Genomic DNA, 24,763 nt, shown 5'->3' on the forward strand with positions numbered 1-24,763 from the left:
GGAGACAAAGCATGAGTTGGAGACAATTTCAATCTCCCTTGATCTGTAGTGACTCCTCTGTTTGGATCCCCTATAATCAGCTCCTTGGGATGCATTTTCTGGATTCTAATGGAGGGTCTCTTGTCAGGTTGGTTGATGTTTGATTCATCTGTAGCAGAATCAGAGTTTTCTGCATTTTCTCCACTTTTAGCTGCATCTGCTACATTGTCTCCCGATGTTCTGACATCTTCTTCGACATCCTTCTTTCTTGCTGGAGACAGATCATCAACAACCACATTGATGGATTCCATCACTGTTCTGGTTCTGGAATTGAATACTCTATATGCTCTGCTGTTTGTAGAGTATCCCAGGAATATTCCTGCATCACTCTTGGGATCCATCTTTCTCCTTTGCTCTCTATCTGCCAAAATGTAACATGGACTTCCAAAGATGTGGAAGTGCTTGACAGTTGGCTTCCTCCCTTTCCAGATTTCATACAGAGTGGTTGGAGTCCCTCTTCTAAGTGTGACTCTGTTGTGGATGACATAGGCATACCTCTTTCCTCCAAGGCTTTCAACTTGCATAGGCCCCATCAAGTCCATGTGAAGTAGTTCCAGCACCCTGGAGGTGGTCTGATGTTGAAGCTTCTGGTGGGACATCTTGACTTGCTTTCCAATTTGACATTCATCACAAATTCTGCCTTCTTCTATTTTCAGATTGGGAATGCCTCTAACAGCACTTTTGTCAAGGATTTTCTTCATGCCTCTTAAGTGCAGATGTCCAAACCTTTGATGCCATATTCTGACTTCATCTTCTTTGGAGGATAGACATGTGGAGGAGTAGCTGGTTTCTTGGGGTGTCCATAGGTAACAATTGTCCTTTGATCTGCTGCCCTTCATTAGAACTTCACTCTTCTCATTTGTCACCAAGCATTCTGACTTTGTGAAGTTTACATTGAATCCTTCATCACACAGCTGACTGATGCTGATCAAGTTTGCAGTCAGTCCCTTCACCAGCAGTACTTTGTTCAGACTAGGAAGTCCATCATGAACTAGCTTTCCCATTCCAATGATCTTTCCTTTAGAGCCATCTCCAAATGTCACATAACTAGTGGAGCAGGGCTCAATGTTCAGCAGGAATTCTTTGACTCCTGTCATGTGTCGGGAACAGCCGCTATCTAGGTACCAATCTTCTTTAGCTGATGCTCTAAGTGAAGTATAAACAACAAGACTGACAGCCTTGTGTTTTGGAACCCACATCATCTTCTTTCTGCTGTTGCTGCTTTGAGTTCCATGATGTGGATGGCCATGTAGATGATAGCAAAAGGGCTTTATGTGACCATACTTGCCACAGTAGTGACACCTCCACTTCTTTCTTTTGCTCTTTTTCTGCTGCGTTCCATGATGTCGAGACCGATGTTGTGACATCGTGGCTCCAGTCCTGTTTTTGGCAGGAACAAATTCTGTCATGGTCGTTCTGCCAGCAGACTTAGGATTACATCCAAGTCCTCTCTGGTTTCCAGCATTCTTTCCAAGCAGCAGCACCTCATCAAGCGTATCTGATCCTTTATTCAGCATCTTTATTGATTTGGTCATGTTTTCCAATTTAGAGTTCAGAAAACCGACTTCTCCTTTAAGCTCAGAGATCTCCTCTTTATGTGCCTCCTTTTCAGCCTCCAGATCTGCAATGACCTTCTTCAGTTGTGCTTCTTGCTGAAGAATCTTCTCACTTTTGATGCATAGTTCTCTATAGGATGTAGCAAGCTCATCAAAAGTGATTTCACTGTCTGTATCACTTGAATCTTCAGCAGATTCAAATCTCCCAGTGAGTGCATTCACATCTCTGTCAGAGTCACTTTCTTGTTCACTCTCTGTATCAGAATGACCTACAGAAAGTCCTTTCCTCTGCTTCTTGAGATGAGTGGGACATTCAGCTATGATGTGTCCATAGCCTTCACACCCATGACATTGAATTCCTTTGCTGTGACTGGGCTTTACATCTGATCTTTTCTGGTTTTTACTGCCTTTCCTGATGTCGAAAGGGATGTTCTGGACATGTGGCTTCTGCCTTCTGTCCATTCTGTTCTGCACTTTGTTGAACTGCTTTCCAAGGAGCACAACTGCATTAGTCAGACCTTCATCAGTATCCAGGTCATGCTCATCTTCTTCTCCTTCATCATTGGACACGAACGCCAAGTTCTTGCTCTTCTTTTCAGCCCTATCCGAGAGTCCTAGCTCAAAGGTTTGAAGGGAACCAATGAGTTCATCCACTCTCATGTTGCAAATGTCTTGGGCCTCCTCTATTGCAGTGACTTTCATGTCAAATCTCTTAGGCAAGGATCTGAGGATCTTTCTCACCAGCTTTTCATCTGTCATCTTCTCTCCCAAGGCAGTGCAAGCATTGGCAATTTCAAGAATGTTCATGTGGAAGTCATGAATACACTCTTCCTCCTTCATCTTCAGATTTTCGAATTTTGTAGCCAATAGTTGCAGTCTGGACATCTTTACCTTGGAGGTTCCTTCATGAGTGGTTTTCAGGATCTCCCACGCATCCTTGGCCACTGTGCAAGTGTTGATCAGTCTGAAGATATTCTTGTCAACTCCATTGAATAGAGCATTCAAAGCTTTGGAGTTTCCAAGTGCCAATTCGTCTTCTTCTTTAGTCCAGTCTTCTTCTGGCTTCAATTCTTCAGTGGGCTTTCCTTCTGTGTCCAGCATCTTGGGATGTTCCCAGCCTTTGATGACAGCTTTCCAGGTTCTGCTATCCAGTGATTTGAGGAAGGCCACCATTCTTGCTTTCCAATATTCATAGTTGCTTCCATCAAGAATTGGTGGTCTGTTCACTGGTCCGCCTTCTTTTTCCATGTTCATCAGAATTTATCTCCCTAGATCTCACTCTGTGATTTCGAGTGTTGGCTCTGATACCAATTGAAATTCTGATACCAGGGGACAGATGTCGTACCGGATGTCACGACATCACGCTTCAGAACATGCAGATTATATGTGTCCGTATGAACAGATTAAACAAGTAAATAACACAAGAGAATTGTTTACCCAGTTCGGTGCAACCTCACCTACATCTGGGGGCTACCAAGCCAGGGAGGAAATCCACTCTCAATAGTGTTAGTTCAAGGTCTAACAGCCCCTGTTTACAACCTTCTCACCTAACCACTACCCGTGCGATCTCTACCTAAGACCCAATCTTAGATATGAGAACCTCCGCTCACTCCCTCTCACTCACACTCCCGTGTTTACAATTATGTCAAAGACACACCAGAGATCAACTCTGAACAAAAGAGATCAACTCTACACACTAGAGATCAACTCTAGACACAAGAGATCAACTCTACACACATAGGTCCAACACTTGATGCTAGGGTACCATCAAGGTGGCTCACAAAAGACTCAAGTCCCAAAAACTCACAAACTAACTCTTCAATCCCGGACTTGGTCCAGAACTCGTGCAGCCTCCATGATTATATAGCCGTGTACGATTCTGGGCTGCAACTCCTTGATGCTGGAGGAGATCTATCTTCTTCTGAAAAATCTGCAGTTAAAGAACTAAAAGATAACTTTTGATCTTTTAGTTTGAATCTTTAATCTTTAATCTTTAATCCCTGAACGAACTCTTCTACTTTGAAATTCGAACTTTAATGATCTTTTAATTCGTTCCTAAAGATAGATCCTCTAATCTCTTGCTAACTGCACAATAATCTGTTAAAGATATAACAGATTTATATGTCCAGTATTTTCGGGCCGGATGTCAGGACATCGTGTCCGACATCGTGGATCCTGCAGCTTCACTTCTGCACTTGACTTTTATCTTGCATTGTACAGCAACTCCAGTATTCTCGGGCAGGATGTCAGGACATTGTATCCGACATCGTGGATCCTGCAACTTCACTTCTGCACTTGACTTTTATCTTGCATTGTACAGCAACTCCAGTATTCTCGGGCAGGATGTCAGGACATTGTATCCGACATCGTGGATCCTGCAACTTCAATTCTTCATTTGACATTTTATCTTGCCTTGTGCATTGTGCAGCCCGATCTTATTCCTTGACATAACGTTGGACATCATGTGCAGCAACTCCAGCTTTCCTTCATTGTCTAAGTGCTTATGTTTTAACAAAATCTTAGCCAATCTTTTAAAGCTCAGTAGAGCTAAACACTAACATTTATAAATAAAAAAATTAATGAATTACACTTCTTTTCTAATGCGCTTTACTCATAAATTTCTAGTTTTCACCAAAATTTAATCAATACCTTACTGTGTTAGAGGAAGCGTGTCTAAGAATATATTACAAACACTATTGTTAAAAGAGAATAAGAATTCTATTTAAAGGAAAATGCACACATTTGAGAAAAAAAATATTTTTTACTAATGAATTAAATGTCATGGTGCGAATGCACATGGCCATGCAAACCACCTGACGGGGTTGGTGCTTGAGATCCTTAATGCATGTCACTTAGAGATAGGATCGTAGGGAAAGTCTCTACACTTATTGCAACACACAACCTTTTGCAAGAAAAAAACATGAAGGAGGGAACCGCTTGCTTCCCAAATTCACGATTGACACTAAGGTTTTTGAGCAACTATGTGTTTCCTGGAAGAAATGCTTGGTAGTGAAGTTGTAGGGAAAGAGTCTTGGATATTTGATCATGAAGGAAAAACTCCAATCAACATGGAAGCCAGATGGAAGGTTTGATTTAATTTATGTTTCTCATGGGTACTTCATGGTGAATTTTGATTTGGATGCGGATAGAGAAAAGGAAACTAATAGGGGGGCGTGGATGATTTTTTATCATTATGTTACAATCTGGCCTTGGGTGCCTGAGTTTGTGGTGTCAACAGCAACGACAAACAAAAATTTGGTTTTAGTTAGATTCTAGGACTAGGAATGGTGTATTATGATGAGAGCATGCTGTTAGTCGATGAATATGACTAACTTTTGTGTATAAAACCTGTGTAAATTATATCAAACTCCTCCAATTTATGGTCATTTTGTAGTGTTGTAATTACTTTTTGTTAAAGATAGGTAATAAATATTGATGCAATCCTACCCCCCAAGGGCATTGGATAGAAGACTCCAAGAAGATTGGGCCAAAGATGCAAGAGAAGACCGTAGGGTTCTCATGAGCCTTAGGGTAGATTTCAGGCCCATGGGCTAAGTATGAGTCCACTTATCTTTGTACATATTAGATTAAGGTTTCATTAAATTTGGGCCTTGTATTTAGGGCACATAATGTAGGTAGGGTACCCTAGAAATGTAGGATTTTCCAGCCTTTGTATTTTAGGGCACCTAGACTAGTTTTTGTATTACGGGTAGTTTTGTAATTTCACATGAATTAAGTGAATATTTGATGTGTGTGTTGAGAAATAAATTTAATTGAATTGGGAGAAGCCTAATCCAATTAAATTTTAGAGGGGGAGGTGAGCATTTGCTTGTTACACCCCATTGTCACATCATATAGTCACACTTTGTGCATGTCCTTCATGCTTTACATGCCTCATGACACCTAAGTGCACTTAGTGGAGAATCTTGGACTTGATCTTGGATTAGTGGGCTGAACCATATCTAAAATTCACTAATTATAATTAGTGAAATTCTGGCTCCAAAATTTGGCTCCACAAATTCAAGTGAAATTTGAATAGAAATTCAAAATTTCCCCCTCCAATTTTGTGTGACACTTAGGCTATAAATAGAGGCTATGTGTGTGCATTTTTCCAACTTTGATCATTTGAAAATTAAACTTCAGATTTCAGAGCTCTTTTAGAGCACAAAATTTTGTGCTCTTCTCTTCCTCTCCCTTCATTCATGTCCTTCTTCCTCCAAGCTCTTATCCATGGCCTCCTATGGTGGTGAGCTTCTTCTAGACTCATCTTCTCCTTGAAGTGGCGTCTCCTCTCTCTCTTTCTTCTCCATTCCGCTGCCATTTATCTTCCAAGAAGCAAAGGAATCCATTGATGAAGAGGATCCAAGGCATACAAGCTCCAATGGAGTTTAGATCAAATACTTAGTACTCCTATTTTGTGTATTTAATAAGCATTTCATCTTAATTTTGGATGAATTAGGCAAGTTTGTGAAGTGTTAATTTTGATTTGCTCGCTAAGTCAATCTGCCGGCTTAGTGAGCCATCCGCTGAGCGCACCACTCCTTTAGCTGAGCACGAGGAAGAATCTGGAAGAAGGATGAGTTGTGCATGTTCGCTGAGTGAGGGATCATCCCGCTAAGCGCACCGCTTGAGTCCATCTGCTGAGCGAGAAGACGCGCGCTAAGCCGAAATTCACTAATGTGTGCTAAGCGAGCCAGAGTTGCGCTAAGCACGCAAGCACCAACAAGGCCACCTATTTAAGCCTGAAATCAAAAATAGGGAGGGTGAGTTTGGGCAATTCTTGAAGATTTTTCATGTTTAGAGATTTCTTGAGAGAGAAAGGTCCAAGTTCCAGAGAGTTTTGAGAGCTTTTGCTATGCGAAGATTGACATAGAACTGAGCGTGAAAAGGAAGCCATCTTGAGAGCATGAGATGAGTCTGTGAGTGATTTTGAGGTTCTAGAGGTGGAGGAGACATCCCCATTACTTGTATTTCTTCAATCCTTCATTTTTCTCTTCTCTTTGTTGTAAAGGGAGCTTCCCAGATATGGAGAGCTAAATCCTTTGTTGGTTCTTCCTTGTAGGTACTTGATGTAAATACTTGTATATCTATTTAATGGTGTTTTATGTGTTCTCTGTGCTATCAGTACGTCATTTCAGTGTGTTTTTGCCTTGATCACCTAGATGTATGCTTTGTTAGGATCATTCAATAGTGGAAACTGGTCTGATTCTTATAACATGATAGGACGGGGCTAGTTTATCGTATTATCACGAGGGATCAGGGCACGGTAACCTAGTTGTTGTATGTTTGTCTTAATGCGATTCTGGTCGAGTTTAGTCCAACAAGAGGAATCTGAGGATGATGCTTGATCAGGATTAGGCTAGACTATCATGAGGAATCGGGGTTTAGCATTTCAGGAGACACCATAGAACACATGAGCATTGTTAAGTAGAGAATATCCTTATAACATCAGGCACCTAATAGGAAGACCAACATGTTGTCTACTTGTCTTTACACATCATTACTCATGTGATTTTCCTTTTAATAGTTAGTTTACATACCCGTTCATAGTCCACACATATCTTTTCAGACTAGACACCTATTCACTGAATATAGCTTTACCAAGTAACACAAGTTCCCCGAGAGTTTGATACTCGGTTCTTACCATTTTATACTACTTTTGCGGTCCGATACACTTGCCGGGTTCGAACACATGTTGCTTAACATTACCTTAGCTATTGGTGTGTCAATCAAGATGGATTGAAACATGTTGAATATGAATCGTGGTCAGTTTACGCGAGTGTGTGTTCAAATAGATTTGAATGTTTCTGTAGTGGGAAAATTCAGTCTCAATGGGAGTTAGTATAGAGTGGAATATAAGGGTCTACATGTTCTTTGTGCTACTTGTGGCTGTTATGGCCATGTTGCTCGAGCTTGCCCAACCATACCATTATCTCAACTGATTGCTGACAGTCAGGAAACCCAAAGCAAGCAAGGGGTAGGGGTGACTCCTAATCCTAACCATAATATGGAGAAGGTGTCACAACTAGCTATTGAGTTTGATGACGTTGCAACGCATGAGGAGTGGATGGTGGTGAAGCACAAACCTAGGAAGAACGAGACTAATCAGAAGACACCAATCATGGGTAATATTTTCATTCAAAATATTTGGGCCAAGGGTGCAACAACTCAGTACAATAATGTAATTCTATTGGATGTCATGCAACCCTAGACAACTATGATAACAACTATGATTTCATCTTCTTCAAATATAGGTCATGTGGCCAAGAAAATTGATAAGAAAAGGGTCAGACTAGATTCTTCCGCACATGGAAATCAACTTAAACTAGAGACTCTAGACACACTGTCGCAACCTACCCTTCGGCGGGAGGGCGACGCGAGACTCGCGGGATGCATGTTCCATGAAAGGAATACGCGCGGAGTCGCCACCAACGTTTATTCGAGGAAAACGTCGGAAAAACCGGAAAAGACGCGATCTACGAACTTTTTAGTGAAAGGTTCGGGAGTTGTATTTACGTACGGGGAAGGTATTAGCACCCCACACGTCCGTCCCAAGGGACGGCAGCCTTTAATCGAATGTGCAAACATGACTTTGATTTTTATGTTCCCTTTTATGTTCTTATATCCTTTATACCCTTTTTATATTTTTCTTTTTTGTGGTCGACAAGGGTGTTTCCCTTTGCTCCTACGTATTCCTCAATTTGGGATGAGAAAATCAGACCTACGTAGTTCTTTCTTATCAAGTGATTCTTTTTACTTTAAGAGATGATCATTTTAAGGCGTTGGACCTTAAAAGATGATCCATTTTACTTAGTGAGAAAATGAAATGACAAACTTCAAAAGCCTATTTTTGTGGACGAGCTTGACTAGGTGAGTTGATTTTAGCCTTAGTTTCACTTTAGTTTATTAATCAATTCGATTAAGAGTGAGAAATCCCAAAGAGAAAACGTCCGATTGATTTTCCGCTTTATTTTACTAAAAGATGTTTTTTTTTATTATTATATTATTTTTTACCTCTTTTTTGATTTTCAACGTGGTTACAGCACGACCGAATGGTCGGAATTCATTTTAACCGAAGTTAACGGATAATACAATTCAAACGTTCGGTGGAAACTTATTTTACTTTTAAGTTAAGCGAGAAATGACTTAAGTAAAATGGCTTAAGCACGTCAAGAGGGGGTATAAAAAGTAAACAAAACGAGAATAAAAATGCACGAAACACAATGTGGACCACCATGGGTGCATAGAATGAATCGAAAAGCTTGGTTCGAGGTACTTACCCGTTGAAGATCGAAGAACGATGAAGAACGAATGAAGAACGTCGAAGAACGGTTGAAATCTTTGCGAAATTCCTCACGGAAAACGTTACGGAAATGTTTCGGAAGCGCCTCGGCTTAGATTTTCTTCACGGAAACAATTTTTCCAAGCAAATTCGAAAGAGAGAGAAGTGCCAAAGGGGCTGAACCCTTTTCTTCTTCACTTCCTCCCCTATTTATAGCAAAATAGGGGAGGTGGTTGCCGCCCAGCTCGCCCAGGCGAGCTCAGCTCACCCAGGCGAGCCAGGTTGCTTCCTCCAGAAGCAACAGCCTTCTGGAGGAATATTCTGGAGGGCCCAAGTGGGCCTGGGTTCTATTTGCACCCCCATTTTTACTAAGTACACCCCCCCTCTGCTTTTTTTGGTGATTCTTTTTTCGTAAAGTTACGGAAACTTATGAATTTCGTAACGATACTTGTTTTCTTTCCGTAATGTTACGGAACCTTGCGGATTACATAATCATCCCCTTTTTGACTTACGGAATGTTACGGAACCTCACTTAATTATGCAACGGTGCTTCCATTTGATTTCCGGTGTGTCACGGAAACTTACGGATTGTGCATCAATATATTTTTTTGGTTTTTCGGCATGTCCTGGAATTTCACAAATTGCCTAATGATGGATGCCAAGCACCTCACAAGGACCAAAGAAAGGTCGCATGTCATCAAGCAAAGGTCCCCGGACGAAATTAGGGTATGACAGTTGCCCCTCTTTACTTGTCTTTTATTGGAGATAAAAGGAAAGTAAAGATAAGACACTAATTTCGTTCCTCTCGATTTGACGAGAGTCGCGGGTGACCATAAAATCTCCACATGCAAATGACTTGTTGTTCCCAGAATTTTCACAAACTGCCTAATGATGGGTGCCAAGCACCTCACAAGGACCAAAGAATGGTCGCATGTCATTAAGCAAAGGTCCCCGGACGAAAATTAGGGTATGACACTAATTTCGCTCCTCTCGGTTGACGAGAGTCGCGGGTGACCATGACTTGTCGTTCCTAGAATTTCACAAATTGCCTAATGATGGATGCCAAGCACCTCACAAGGACCAAAGAATGGTCGCATGTCATCAAGCAAAGGTCCCCGGATGAAAATTAGGGTGTGACACTAATTTCGCTCCTCTCGGTTGACGAGAGTCGCGGGCGACCATGAAATTTCCGCATGTAAATGACTTGTTGTTCCCGGAGGAACAAAAGGTGCAGAAGACTATGTCAGCCTCTGCATGCTATCAAGTGTTCTGTCTTACAGATAGCAAAAGAATGTTTATACGGATAACCACTTGGGTATTTCCGCGTATCATCGGGCCCGCCGCCTCTGGATGACAAAAGGGTGCGGATAACCGTAAGGTATCTCCGCGTATCATCGGGCCCGCCGCCTCTGGATGATACAAGGGTGCAGAATGACCAAACTTGGTCTCTGCTTGTCATCGGGCCCGCCGCCTCTGGATGACAAAAGGGTGCGGATAACCGTAAGGTATCTCCGGGTATCATCGAGCCCGCCGCCTCTGGATGATACAAGGGTGCAGAATGACCAAATTTGGTCTCTGCTTGTCATCGGGCCCGTCGCCTCTGGATGACAAAAGGGTGCGGATAACCGTAAGGTATCTCCGCGTATCATCGGGCCCGCCGCCTCTGGATGATACAAGGGTGCAGAATGACCAAATTTGGTCTCTGCTTGTCATCGGGCCCGCCGCCTCTGGATGACAAAAGGGTGCGGATAACCGTAAGGTATCTCCGCGTATCATCGGGCCCGCCGCCTCTGGATGATACAAGGGTGCAGAATGACCAAATTTGGTCTCTGCTTGTCATCGGGCCTGCCGCCTCTGGATGACAAAAGGGTGCGGATAACCGTAAGGTATCTCCGCGTATCATCGGGCCCGCCGCCTCTAGATGATACAAGGGTGCAGAATGACCAAACTTGGTCTCTGCTTGTCATCGGGCCCGCCGCCTCTGGATGACAAAGGGTGCGGATAACCGTAAGGTATCTCCGCGTATCATCGGGCCCGCTGCCTCTGGATGATACAAGGGTGCAGAATGACCAAACTTGGTCTCTGCTTGTCATCGGGCCCGCCGCCTCTGGATGATTCAAGGGTGCATGTCACATGACCTCAGGGTCAGTATGACAAAGATTATGGGGCGGCCGACAAAAGCAAGGCTCTTGCTCCTACGTATCCTCCAATGAGGAACTCAGACCTACGTAGTTCTAGATAACTTGTGAGACTTGAAAAGTCTCCATCGGAAAATGCTGACATCTCCGGAAAGGGCGCAGATGACCATATTGGTCTCTGCTCGTCAATCACACTTGGGGTCACTGAATGACGAGGTGCGGATAACCGTAAGGTGTCTCCGCGGGCTACCAGCTCTCGAGTCATGGCAACAAAAGGCGGTATGGTCGACAAAAGCGAGGCTCTTGCTCCTACGTATCCTCCAATGAGGAACTCAGACCTACGTAGTTCTGGATAACTTGTGAGACTTGAAAAAGTCTAGCTGTTTTCTCCACTAAAATACAAACATGCTTTAGCAAAGAGACAAATATTCCAACTGATTTAGAGCAGTATATGCCCCCTCTTTTTTTTTGTGAAAAACAATGCGTCTACCGGGGAAGGAGAGTCTGCCGATGGGATCCCCCATAACCATAAATGAGATTTTGGATGTTATCATTTCGTTTCTAAATGACCATTTAGAGGAAACACCGGGTTCGACAAAATAGAAGAAAATCACTCAAAGTGTATCAATCTTGCACAGGTAAGTGTTTCATCCTAATTCCGAACCATAGATATGTCATGACTTGACTTTGCAAATTATTTCCTATCAAATCAAAAATTACATGCGTGATCATGGATCAATAGGGCTTCCCTTGGGAATGGGTTCTTTTGGTGGTTTTTTCTTTTTCGGCTTTTGTGTGTTTTTGGCTTTTGGCTTTTTCTTTTTTTGTTTGTTTTTTTTTGTTTAGTGCGGGGCGAGAAAAAAAATCGCTAGCGCACGGGATTTTGGTTGGTAATCAAAGGGAGAAGACCACTTTAGGTCGTGGTTTCCTTTCCTTCCTTTTTTGTTCATTTGGTGACAATTCTGTATTGTTCAGATATTGTCCAGTCCAAAGACCTCTCTGCACATTTCTTCTGTTTTCTTTCGATCCTTGATCAGGAGCTTTCTTTCCTTCTTTTCTCTTTTTTCTTTCTCCCATTCTTTGATTGGGAATTTTCTTTCTTTTCTTTTTTTTGCTTTCTCCCACTCTTTGATTGGGAATTTCCTTTCTTTTCTTTTTTGCTTCCGAGGGTAAGGATTATGGTGAGTCAGGATTTTGGCTCAAGGTTTGTAGAATGGCTAGACATGATACATGTCGGGGTTTGGTTTGGCTCAAGGATAAAAGGGGTGCCCCACATTATTTCCATGACACAAATGCAAAAATGATGATTTGGAAACTTTATGCAAAACTGGTCATGCATGCACCTATGCGGACACTCAAGTGTCAAATTTTTATGGTCATGTGATGCTAGGGCTCAGGATTCATTTCCTCTATTTTAGATCAACCCAAGGTTTCCAAAATATGTTCTTTTATCAATTTGTGCATTCCTCCAAGTCATTTTGGGCGTCCGGGGAAATTTTCACAGCATTCACCCTTAAGGTGTAGACACGTTTTTTCTTCAAAAATCGGTTATGATCGATGAATGAATTTTTTTCAAAGAAAAGTTGGAAATCGTCTCTTTTCAAAAGCATGTCGGTTTTTAGCTAGACAACTTATTTTCTCTTTTTCCACCTTTTTCCTTACTTGCTTTCTTCTTTTCCTTTTTGTTCTCTTTTCCATTTCATTCATTTCATTTTTTTCTTTTCTATTTTTATTTTTATCATGATTTTTTTTGTTTATTTTACACATATATTTTTTGGACGATGTTCCTAAACGAAGAACTCTACACGGTTCCAGAATTCCAAACATCATCAATAGTAATGATATATAAACACTAACGCAACAATCTAAACAAAAATGTATGCGCTGTACAAATGACAATCGAAACAACAAAAACAAACATTAGTCTCTCAAGTCAAAACAATAACATAGAATAAAAATGACAAAAGAAATATGAAAGAAAACATGAATCTGGGGATCTCCCAGTCACGTATCTCCACTCCCTCCCAAGAAGTCAAGCAAATCGGCCATCTCCTCATCCTCGTGGGCCTCTTCTCCGTCGCCGGGAGCTTCTGGGGGTGCCTCTCCTGCTTGGGCCTCGGGCCAATCTCCGGGCCATGCAACCTCTGCCCTGAACTGGTCTGGAGTAGGGCATGAAAAAGAAGCGAAGCCCTGGCTCTGCATGCTAAGGCTCATCTGGTACAGACAATCATGGGTCCGTACATGTGCTCGGTGGTTGGCCGCCTGCTGGCGAACCAAATGCCGTAAATACTGCTCCATGTCAAATGCCCCAGCCTGGCCAGCCTGATGAGGTGGTGGGGGTGCGCCTGCGGCCTGTGGAGCATCACCCTGAGCCTGTCTCTGGGTACAGTACTTCTCAATAAAAGCCCGGGTGATGGGCGGCCGAATCACCTTGGTAGGTGCAACGGGGACTCCGAACGACTGGCAGAGTCCTGTGATCAGTGCGGGGAATCCCAGGGCCCTGTTGGACTTATCTGGGTCCAAAGGGTGCCTAGTGGGCGCCATACCTGCAAAAATATAGATGGCATCAGCGATCAACTGAGCCACATGGATGCTCATCCGTGTCAGGATGGCGTACACCAGCTGACACTTCGGCATGGGAAGGTCGGAATTATGATCGGTGGGCAGGACGTTGCTGAGGAGCAACGTCATCCATATCTGGGTCAGGGTGGTCATGTTGGTGCGCATGATTCGCACTCGCCTCCCTGCAGCAGTCCGGGCAAAATCCTGCCCCGATATACATAGCAGCTGGGCGATGGCCTCCTCATCGAACCCATCAGACCGGTTCCTCCTCTGGCCATACTCACATTCCTGGCCCTCTTCCAACACCAACGGATATCCTAGGAGTTGGCCGATAGCGTCGGCATCAAACGGGATCCACTGACCCCTTACCCAGGATCTCATGTCACGCACGCCCTCCTCTGTTGGCCAAGCATTGGCATAAAACTCAAGGACTATTTCTGGATCAAACTTGGCCATAGGATTAACCAGTGGTGCCCACCGCCGGCGCCCTATTTCCTCCTGGAAATCAGTATACTCGTCGTCCCTGAGCTGGACGCGTCGCTCCCAGAGAAATGACCATCCCTTGATGGCCTCAAAGCGCTGCTGGTGTACAGCGCTCCTAAAGCGGTGACTGTCATACTCCGGAGCGGAACTAGTTCCTTCGGCTGCCTTGTCCTTCCTGGACCTCTTTGAGGCAAGCTTCCTCGGGGCCATTTCCTGCGAAGGCAAAAATTTGGAAAGTTAGTTTTACCAGTGGGACACTACTCTTAAAACAAAAATGGCATACAACCTCCTCCCATAAATACAAACATCAATGTAAATTTAGAGCAAGCTTATGCGCATATTTCCTTACGAACGTTCACTTGCACAAGACATCCTATTAACTAAGAAAAATGCACCCATATACAATCAAGGTAGCTTCACTACCTAGATTATTTACATGTACTTCCAAGGTGTATTTGTTATTTACATCACACACGCCTCCTTGGCTGAATTTACATACATGCATACTCAAAGCATTTTGGGGTACCAAAAATTGCACATGCGCTCATTTTGGTATTTCTAATACCTATACATATACAAACTTCACGATGAATCTTGACTACCTACACAATAAGGTGCTACATTTCATGCTTTTCTCAAGTTTTTGCTACCTAAAGCCGCATGCAAATTCAAGCATATTATCCTTTGCTGACTAAAATTGTATTCAAATTAAAAGGTATATATTTTTTTTGTAATATGTTTTCTTCACATAACATGCAACATATTTATATATATTTTTTGTGAGACATTTTGACTACCAAAAATTATATATACATACATCCAAGTATTTTGCTATCATACCCAAAGTGTAAATTGCCAAAGGTATCTTGCTACCTATTCTAAACCTACACATTCATGACGAGCAAAATTCCTAAACATCTAGGCGTAGGGAAAATATTGTAGTGTGGCCCATAGCTGATTGCTGGCCAAAAAGGGTAACTTTACCCAATATGCACCTCCTTTTGTGTTCTTTTTGCATAAAATTTTAGTTCCTAGGCCTAGGATATATGTGGGCAATTACTCTAGCCTTTTTCGGGAATGAATACATATTCCAAAAATAGAAAATATGTACAAACCAAAATGCCCCATGGGTTGTTTCCTTACAAAAGTCACGCGCTAATGCCATTGAGGCATTTCACCGAACACTTGGTGGGCGCGCATTTAGGCGTCAATAGCAAGAGAACGGGGACAATGTGGCATGTCCCATTGTTCCAAAATGCATTATAGGCCTAGGGCCATCCCATACACACCCCTAATTCAACCTAATCAAGCAAGAAAACAAACCAAAATTGCCCTATATATTTGAGCACACTCCCAAAATTTAGAGCACCAAAAGGAGATCAAAATACACCAATGAAAAGCTAGAAAGCTTAGGGATGGAACACTTACTTGTTGGTGATGAACAAAAGCGCAAAACGGAATCAAAAAATGCGAAAAAGGATGACCCTAGGGCTGCAAACTCGTCAATCCCGTGGGTATGGGTTTTGAAAGGGGGGAAAGGAAGTTTTTGAATGCAAAAACGCCCCCCCTTTCGTCATTCTTATAATTTGGTGCAGGGGTGGCTCGCCCAGGCGAGCTAACCTGCACATTTTTATTTTTTTTTGAGGGGAACATTAACCATGTCCCCTCCCTTCTCATGGATTAGCATCTTGCCTAACTTGAACTTACTTAGGTTAGAATTAGGTGTTGATTACTTATTTTTACAAATAGTAAAAGAAAGCTGCAAAATACAAAGGATACGGGGCTGCCTTGCAGCGACATTCTCTGCTTGTTTCGCGCAGAGAAGGGGCAACGATCGGTCGATCGTGACCCCATCCCCACTTGCATCCGTCCTTAAGTACCTGCAAGTAATAAACAACCAGGTATGGCCAATCTTGATAGCGTCATTATCTTACCTTGATTGGTTTCTGCCGTTCATGTTTTGTCTCTACCCGAGAAGGTAGCCCAAGATGATCATGCCCCTGTTTTAGCACAACAATATGCATGCGTATGCGTATGCGTATGTATGAATGTTTCCAAACGCAGCAAATTTAGGGAAAGTTGGTTCAGGTTCAATTCTAATTAAGCGCTTGGGGGATCCCATGAACTGAGCGGAAGGGCTCAGGTGATCACAGATTAACGCAAGGTGTGAAACTAACGTGAGGACTAAAAGCCTCGAATCCACGTTCATTTCTTTGAAAGATTGTAACGAGAGATGCAACAGACAGGAAATCCCTGGGGGAAATCCAGAAAACGCATAAAGATAAAGAACATGCAGCGACATCCTTAATTGCCCCAGCTTCTAAGCATAATATTGTTTGACGACATCAGAGTTCACGGGTGAAGGTAGCTCTTCGCCATCCATGTTGGTAAGCACCAGGGCTCCTCCGGAAAAAGCCCTCTTCACAACAAAAGGCCCTTCGTAGTTCGGGGCCCATTTCCCTCGATGGTCCTTGACGGCATGGGACATCTTCTTTAGCACAAGGTCTCCCTCATGGAACTTGCGTAAGCGTACTTTCTTGTCGAATGCACTCTTCATTCTTTGCTGGTATAAGCGCCCATGACTCATGGCCGTTAAGCGCTTACCCTCAATGAGGTTGAGCTGATCATAGCGTGTTTGAGCCCACTCTGATTCCTTTAATCCGGATTCTGCCAAGATCCTTAATGACGGGACTTCTACCTCAAACGGTAACACAGCCTCCATCCCATATACCAATGAGAACGGCGTTGCCCCAGTTGACGTTCGCACTGAAGTCCGGTAACCGTGTAACGCGAATGGGAGCATCTCGTGCCAATCCTTGTATGACACGGTCATCTTTTGGATAATCTTTTTGATATTCTTATTGGCCGCTTCCACGGCTCCATTCATCTTTGGCCGATAGGGTGTGGAATTGTGATGCTGGATTTTAAACTCCTCGCACATTTCCGCCATCATCTTATTATTCAAGTTGGTGCCGTTGTTTGTGATAATCTTCCTTGGCAAACCATATCGGCAGATGATCTCTTTCTTAATGAACCTGACCACCACATTCCTCGTGACATTGGTATATGAAGCCGCCTCGACCCACTTGGTGAAATAATTTATCGCTACGAGGATGAAGCGATGACCATTCGAGGCCTTGGGCTCAATGGCCCCGATGACATCTATTCCCCACATGGAGAAAGGCCAAGGGGCGGACATGACATTCAGAGGATGTGGTGGGGTATTGACATTATCTGCGAATGCTTGACATTTGTGGCACTTCCTCACATGGACACAACAATCACTTTCCATGGTAAGCCAGTAATAACCTGCTCTTAGGATCTTCCTGGCCATAGCATGCCCGTTGGCGTGCGTTCCAAACGAGCCCTCATGGACTTCCTCGATCATGTGATTTTCCTCCTTGGCATCCACACACCGCAGGAGTGTCATGTCGTGATTTCTCTTATACAGTGTGCTTCCGCTCATGAAGAAACTGGCTGCCAACCTCCTCAATGTCCTTTTATCGTTGTCGGCAATCTCTGGCGGGTATTCTTTGCTTACGACATATCGCTTGATGTCGAAATACCAAGGCTTTCCGTCCCGTTCCTCTTCCACTTGGCAACAATGCGCGGGTTTGCTACGACACCAAAATTCAATGTAGGGTAGATCCCCGTGCGGTGTTAGCTGGAACATAGACGCCAACGTAGCAAGTGCGTCCGCTATTTGATTTTCCTCGCGGGGAACATGATGGAAGGAGATCTCATCGAAGATCTTAGCCAATTCCTTGATATAGGCTTTGAAGGGTATCAGCTTGGGATCTCTAGTTTCCCATTCCCCTCTCAGCTGATGGATTACCAACGCTGAGTCGCCGTACACCTTGAGTAGTTTGACATTGGAGTCAATTGCTGCCTGGACGGCTAGGGCACATGCTTCATATTCGGCCATGTTGTTGGTGCAGTCGAATCCTAGCCTGGCTGTGAAAGGTACACATTGATTGTCCGGAGAGACCAACACTGCCCCAACGCCATGACCTAGAATGTTTGACGCTCCGTCAAACCATACAGTCCATTTGTCCCGATCTTCGTCCAACTTTTCCTCGAACAAGGCCATGATGTCCTCATCCGGGAACTCCGGATGCATGGGCTGGTAGTCGTTAAGAGGCTGTTGAGCCAAATAATCTGCCAAAGCGCTTCCTTTTATCGCCTTTTGGGTGACGTAGACTATATCAAACTCAGATAGCAAGACTTGCCACCGGGCGATTCGTCCTGTGAGAGCTGGCTTTTCAAAGATGTACTTAACCGGGTCCATTTTGGATATCAACCAGGTAGTATAACTCAGCATGTACTGCCTTAGGCGATGGGATGCCCATACTAAAGCACAACACGTTCTTTCGAGCAAGGAGTAATTCATCTCACAGGTCGTGAACTTCTTACTTAGGTAGTAAACAGCGCGCTCTTTCTTCCCGGATTCGTCATGTTGCCCCAGCATACACCCCATTGACTCGTCCAAGATTGTCATGTACAAAATGAGAGGCCTTCCAGGTACTGGCGGCATAAGCACGGGAGGATTCATTAGGCACTTTTTGATCCTTCCAAAAGCCTCTTGGCAATCCTCATTCCACCGATCAGTTTGGTTTTTGCGCAAGAGTTTAAACAATGGCTCACAAATGGCGGTGAGCTGCGATATGAATCTGGCAATATAATTCAAGCGCCCCAGGAAACCTCGGACTTGCCTCTCTGTACGGGGTTCTGGCATCTCAAGGATAGCCTTCACTTTTTCGGGGTCTACCTCTATCCCTTTCTGGCTTACAATGAAACCAAGCAATTTCCCTGATTTGACCCCGAAGGTACACTTAGCGGGGTTCAACCTTAATTGATATTTCTTAAGCCTTTCGAACAATTTCCGCAGGTTGACAAGGTGTTCTTCCTTGGATTTAGATTTAGCAATTATGTCGTCCACGTAAACCTCGATCTCTTGATGCATCATATCATGGAACAAAGCTACCATGGCCCATTGATAAGTTGCCCCGGCATTCTTGAGTCCAAAGGACATCACCTTGTAACAGAACGTTCCCCACAGGGTGACGAAAGTAGTCTTTTCCATATCCTCGGGCGCCATCTTTATCTGATTGTAACCAGAGAAACCGTCCATGAAGGAAAATAAAGCGAAATTGGCCGTGTTATCCACGAGGATATCGATGTGTGGTAAAGGAAAATTGTCCTTGGGACTGGCCCGATTCAGGTCCCGATAATCTACACACATTCGTACTTTTCCATCTTTTTTAGGAACTGGTACGATGTTGGCAACCCATTCTGGATACCGAGCGACGGCCAGAAATCCAGCGTCAAATTGCTTCTTCACTTCTTCTTTTATCTTCAAGGATGTTTCGGGCTTCATCCTTCTCAGTTTCTGTTTTACCGGGGAACACTCGGGATTTAGAGGTAATCGGTGCTGTACAATGTCAGAACTCAAACCGGGCATATCTTGGTATGACCAAGCAAAGATGTCTTGGTAGTCTTTTAGCAGGATTATTAATTCTTCACGGATAGGTGCGGTAATACCTGTACCTATCTTTACTTCCCTCTTTCCACTGCCAATTCCTAAGTCTACTAGCTCTGTTTCTTCTTGATGAGGCCCCGTTTCTTGGTCCTCATGGGCGACCATTCTTTCTAGTTCTGGGGGAAGTCCTACATCCTCATTTCCTTCATCTTCCGTTTGATTCATTTCTTGCTCAAAGTCGATAGGCGGGTCCCAGGTATTAGTACCTTCGGGGGACTTGTCATCGGATCTGCCGTTTCAGAAAAAGAAGTAAACATGCAAATGAATGAGAATGGGTAGAGACCAGGAACAGATGAAGAAAGATCCTTGTATTATAAATTCAAAGACACAAAGCCTTAACAAAAGGAAAAACTCTAAAGCCTAGGCCCAACTATAGAGCTTTTAAAACCGTAAAGGTTTACATTATGCTCGTCGCGTAAATGCCGGAGCGTTCCTCCACTCGCCAATTTCCCAGCTGGAAATCAGGAGGGCATGGTCGTACCAAATCCAAGGTACTCGGAACATCATCTTCGCATATCGCGCACACTTGACCTTTGTCTCCCAGACCCGCGCTTATAAAGCTTCTACTTATGTGGCAGGGCGGGCTTCCTTCACTTTCTTGTCTCCAACGCGAGCTCTGACCACTGTTCTTCCTTCCCGCGATGCTTCTTTTCATGTCCGCCTGAGTGGGCTTATAGCCTAAACCATACTTCCCACGATTTCCTTGGGTATTTATCAGGCTAGTTATGCCGCCGTTGTCTTTGCTTAAACCCATCCCGGGTTCATAACCGTTCCCCAACATAACTCGGGCCATCATTACCGCTGCATCGGACAGACAAGGTTGCCCAAAGAGGGAGTCCACGGAGGAAATGCTGACCACCTCAAAAGACTGGAAAGCGGTTTCTAACGATTCTTCTGCGGCTTCCACATAAGGCATGGAGGATGGGCAGCTTACCAAGATATCTTCCTCGCCTGACACGATGACCAAGTGCCCCTCCACTACGAATTTCAGCTTTTGGTGGAGTGTAGAAGGCACAACTCCCACTGAGTGGATCCACGGGCGTCCCAACAGGCAGCTGTAGGGGGGATTAATGTCCATTATTTGGAAAGTGACTTGACAGGTGTGAGGGCCTATTTGTACAGGGAGATCGATCTCTCCCCTAACCTCTCGGCGAGTGCCGTCGAAGGCCCGAACCACCATTGAACTTGGTTTTAAGTGGGAAGCATTGAATGGTAACTTCTCCAAAGTGCTCTTAGGCATCACGTTTAAACTGGAACCATTATCGATGAGCACCTTGGCTACGATATGGTCCATACACTTGACTGATACGTGTAAAGCCTTATTATGCCCTCTCCCCTCGGCGGGGATTTCTTCTTCGGCGAAGGCAAGATAGTTGTTGGCAGTGATATTGTTGACCAGCCCTCCGAAACCTTCTACCGAGATATCTTGGGCCACGTGAGCCTCGTTCAGCACTTTTACTAGCAGAGCCCGATGAGGCTCGGAGCTCATAAGTAACTCCAACAGCGAGACCCTAGCCGGGGTTTTGTTGAGCTGTTCGATAACCTTGAATTCGCTCTGCTGAATTATCCGAAGGAACTCGCTGGCTTCCTCTAGCGACACCTCCTTTCTACCATCCTTTTTCTCCGGGGGCCCCTTTGCTGGAATATCTTTATTCGAAGCGTGGGGTGCTTCGCCATCTTGTTCCTCCACCACTTTTCCTTTTCCCTTGACGTCGGCGGGTTGGACTGGTAGGTCCGGAGGTGCGAACACACGGCCACTACGGGTCACACCACTTAGTCCCGTGATATTTGTTACTTTAGCTGACAGCAAGCTGACGTCAGTGACTTCTTCTTCCTTCTCCCCCGGAGGTGTATATCTCCACGGGACCGCGTGGCTATTTTGGTACGGGAAAGGAACAGGTTTGGCTATTAAAGGGTGTCCGGGCTTTTGCGAAGCTGCGCTTTTAGTGAAGTATATCACCAAGGGTTTGGGCTTCACAACACCGCTCCCCTCCGTAGATTGCATGCATATATGCTGCTCTTCTTTTCCTTCAATGCCGACTTCCAGTCGACCTTGATCTATCATCCGCTGTAATAATTCCTCTACTTCCAAACACGTCTCCATGTCATGCATCTCGCCGGAGTGTAGCAGACAGGAATCCTCCTTACACCCACTATGGGAAATCACACCTCCTTTTTGTAGGGCCTCAAAGATAAACCTCCTAGGGGTTGCCACATCCCTTAAAGGTTTAGACCTGTGCGGCCTATCGGATTCAACTGCATTAACTGCTCCCCCTCCATGATTGGCGAGCGGGTTGGTTCTCACATTGGGCCGATCCTCTTGGAAAGTCAGCCATCCAGCATCCATCAAATGTTGGACCTTGTATTTAAGGGCCAAGCATTTTTCGACGGAATGCCCCGGGACACCCCCATGGTACTTACAAGTTGCGTTAGGGTCATACCACTTCGGGAAAGGGGGTTCGAGGACCCTTCCGGGAGTTACCACGGCCAAATGATTGGCGATGAGGGATGGCAGAAGATCTTCGTACGTCATTGGGAGTGGGGTGAATTCCGGAAATGGCCTCGGAGGGAAGTTCCTTGTCGTGTTGGAATTACCGGCCAGTCGAGTCGTGTTCGGAGTTGGAACTTGGGGAGCTTCCCTCTGGGTGGGTGCCTTAGGTTGCACGGGTGTTGAACTAGAGGTATTCCCAGTATGAGCCGAGAAGCTTGGGTGATGTTGCGCGTACTGATGGGTACCATGAGGTGTTTGCTGGGTTTTGACCCACGCGGGTGTTGAAGAGACGGCATGGGCATCACCCTCCTTCCTTTTTGCCCCTGTTTCCCCGATTCTTTTGGCATTCGCGTTTGTGGAGGAAACGTAATCAAACTTTCCTCTTTTCAATCCAACCTCGATTCTTTCCCCGGCAAACACCAGATCCGCAAAGCTGGACGGCATGTAACCCACTAGCTTCTCATAGTAGAACACTGGCAGAGTGTCTACCATCATGGTGATCATCTCTCTCTCAACCATAGGAGGAGCTACTTGTGCCGCCAAATCCCTCCATCGCTGTGCATATTCTTTAAAGGTTTCACCCTCTTTCTTGAACATATTCTGCAGTTGAGTACGGTCAGGAGCCATATCAGAATTGTACTGATACTGCCTTAGGAAGGCGGTAATCAGATCCTTCCAAGTACGGATACAGGAAGCTTCCAAATTAGTGTACCACACTACCGCAGCTCCGGCCAAGCTATCCTGAAAGAAGTGTATCAACAGCTTTTCATCTTTAGAGTGGGCGCCCATCTTACGGCAGTACATTTTGAGATGGTTTTTGGGACAAGTCGTCCCTTTATACTTGTCGAAGTCCGGCACTTTGAACTTCGGGGGAATAACAACATCGGGTACTAAGCAAAGATCCGTCATGTCTGCAAACGGATAGTCCCCAAATCCTTCCACAGCCCTCAATCTTTCCTCAAGGAGATCGAGCTTCCTCCTTTCTTCAGTTGCTGGGGGCGGCCCTTCCATGGACAAAACTATTGGCGATGCTGCGATGTTGGGTTGAGGCAACGTGCCTGGTGCCGGCCCTTCGGGGATCGGGGGATAGAACTCGACATCCCTTCGAGCATAATCTTGAGGGTCCTTGTGGACTTCGTCGGGCTGCTGAGGAGGCTCTCTTTCATGGACAGGAGAAGCAATGTGGCCCGCATCTTCTTGCAAGACGGGTGGTGAATAGTTGGGCGGCAATCCATAAGGGTAAGCCGCTCGGTTGTATCCCAGGTGAGGGCTGCCATCGTGCCCCAGTGTGTCCCTTCCCCGTCCTACTATGTTTAAGGGAGGATGGTGCGTAGTTGCCAAGTGAGTCGGGTCTGCTTCGGCAGCCGAACTGACAGCGGCGGCAGTGGCCGCGTTCTTCTCTATGAGCTGCTTCATACTTAACATGGCCTCCATCATGGAGGCCATTTGTTCTTTCAGAGCCGACATGTCGGCTTTCATCTGTTCCTGCGTCTCCTCTTGATCACCCATCGTTCTAGATTTGGATCTGGTGCGATAGGGATCCCTTGCGGCGCGTTTAGTTATGGTGTTTTTCCCTAAAAAAACCAAACGTGAGGAGTGGGTAAAGAAAGAAAATGCATGCTAGAGATGAAATGTAGGAGTGATTTGATTTGCACAAGCTTTTTGGAGTAGAAACATGGGACCAACTCATTTTATTTCAAAAAGGAAGTCGTATCTAGTCAAGGTCTGAGAGACCATACAAGTTTCCTAACGATTTCTAATTATGTGGGTCATTAAGTCTATCATATGCTGACAATAGCCGAGAAGCCCATGAATCTCTTCGGGGGTGGAGTAGGTGTCTGCCATCGCCTTGGCCTTGGCTAACAAGCGGGGAAGTTCTTGACTCCCGTTCAAGGTAAGAGCAAACCGGTCCATCCACATGGTTGCCTCTTGGTGTAAAGAGTCGATCACCCTTCCTCTAGCCTCTTTTTCCGCGTATACTTGAGCATACTCGTCCGCGATTCTATGCTCGTGGGCCATGGCTAGACCCAACTCTTCTTGGTACTTAGCGATGATAGCTAGCATGTTGGTCTCCGTCTCGCATAAACGCTGAGACAAGCTTCTTTTGGACCTTGAACAGGCAACTAACTCCTCTTTCAAAACTATGCTATGTGCTCGCGACTGGTCCCTTTCTTCCCTTTGCAACTTGAGTTCACTATTGCTACCCCATAGAGCTCCGCGAAATTTGTTCCGGCCATACTCTTCCTTGCGAGCCCTCTTGGTCTCTTGTTCAAGGGCTCTTGCGGTAATTGCATTCTCTTCCCGTAACCCGGCACACTCCTTCCGAACGTGTGTAGCGGCCAAATTGAACTTCTCCTTGGCAATTTTTGCCTTTCCTAACTCGCTTTTGAGAGCTTGGACTTCTTCGTCCTCTTCCGGTGCTTCAAAATTCTCTTTGCTGACGACTTTTAACTTGGCGAGCCAATCTAAACCTCGTATATGAACTTTCAGCCATTCGTGGTACCCACCAATGATGCCATTACGAATGCCTCTAAGCTCTTGATCTTTCCTTAACGGGGTTTCCCATGCCTTATGGATTCTTTGTATAGTCTTGGAATTTTGTGCGCCGAGATCCCTCACAAGGAAAGGAGACATGCTTTCTTCCGTCGGTGCTCCCCTCATGGGGTACCCTAG

Source organism: Glycine max, chromosome 4 (assembly GCF_000004515.6).
Source record: "Glycine max cultivar Williams 82 chromosome 4, Glycine_max_v4.0, whole genome shotgun sequence".
NCBI classification, from domain to species: domain Eukaryota; kingdom Viridiplantae; phylum Streptophyta; class Magnoliopsida; order Fabales; family Fabaceae; genus Glycine; species Glycine max.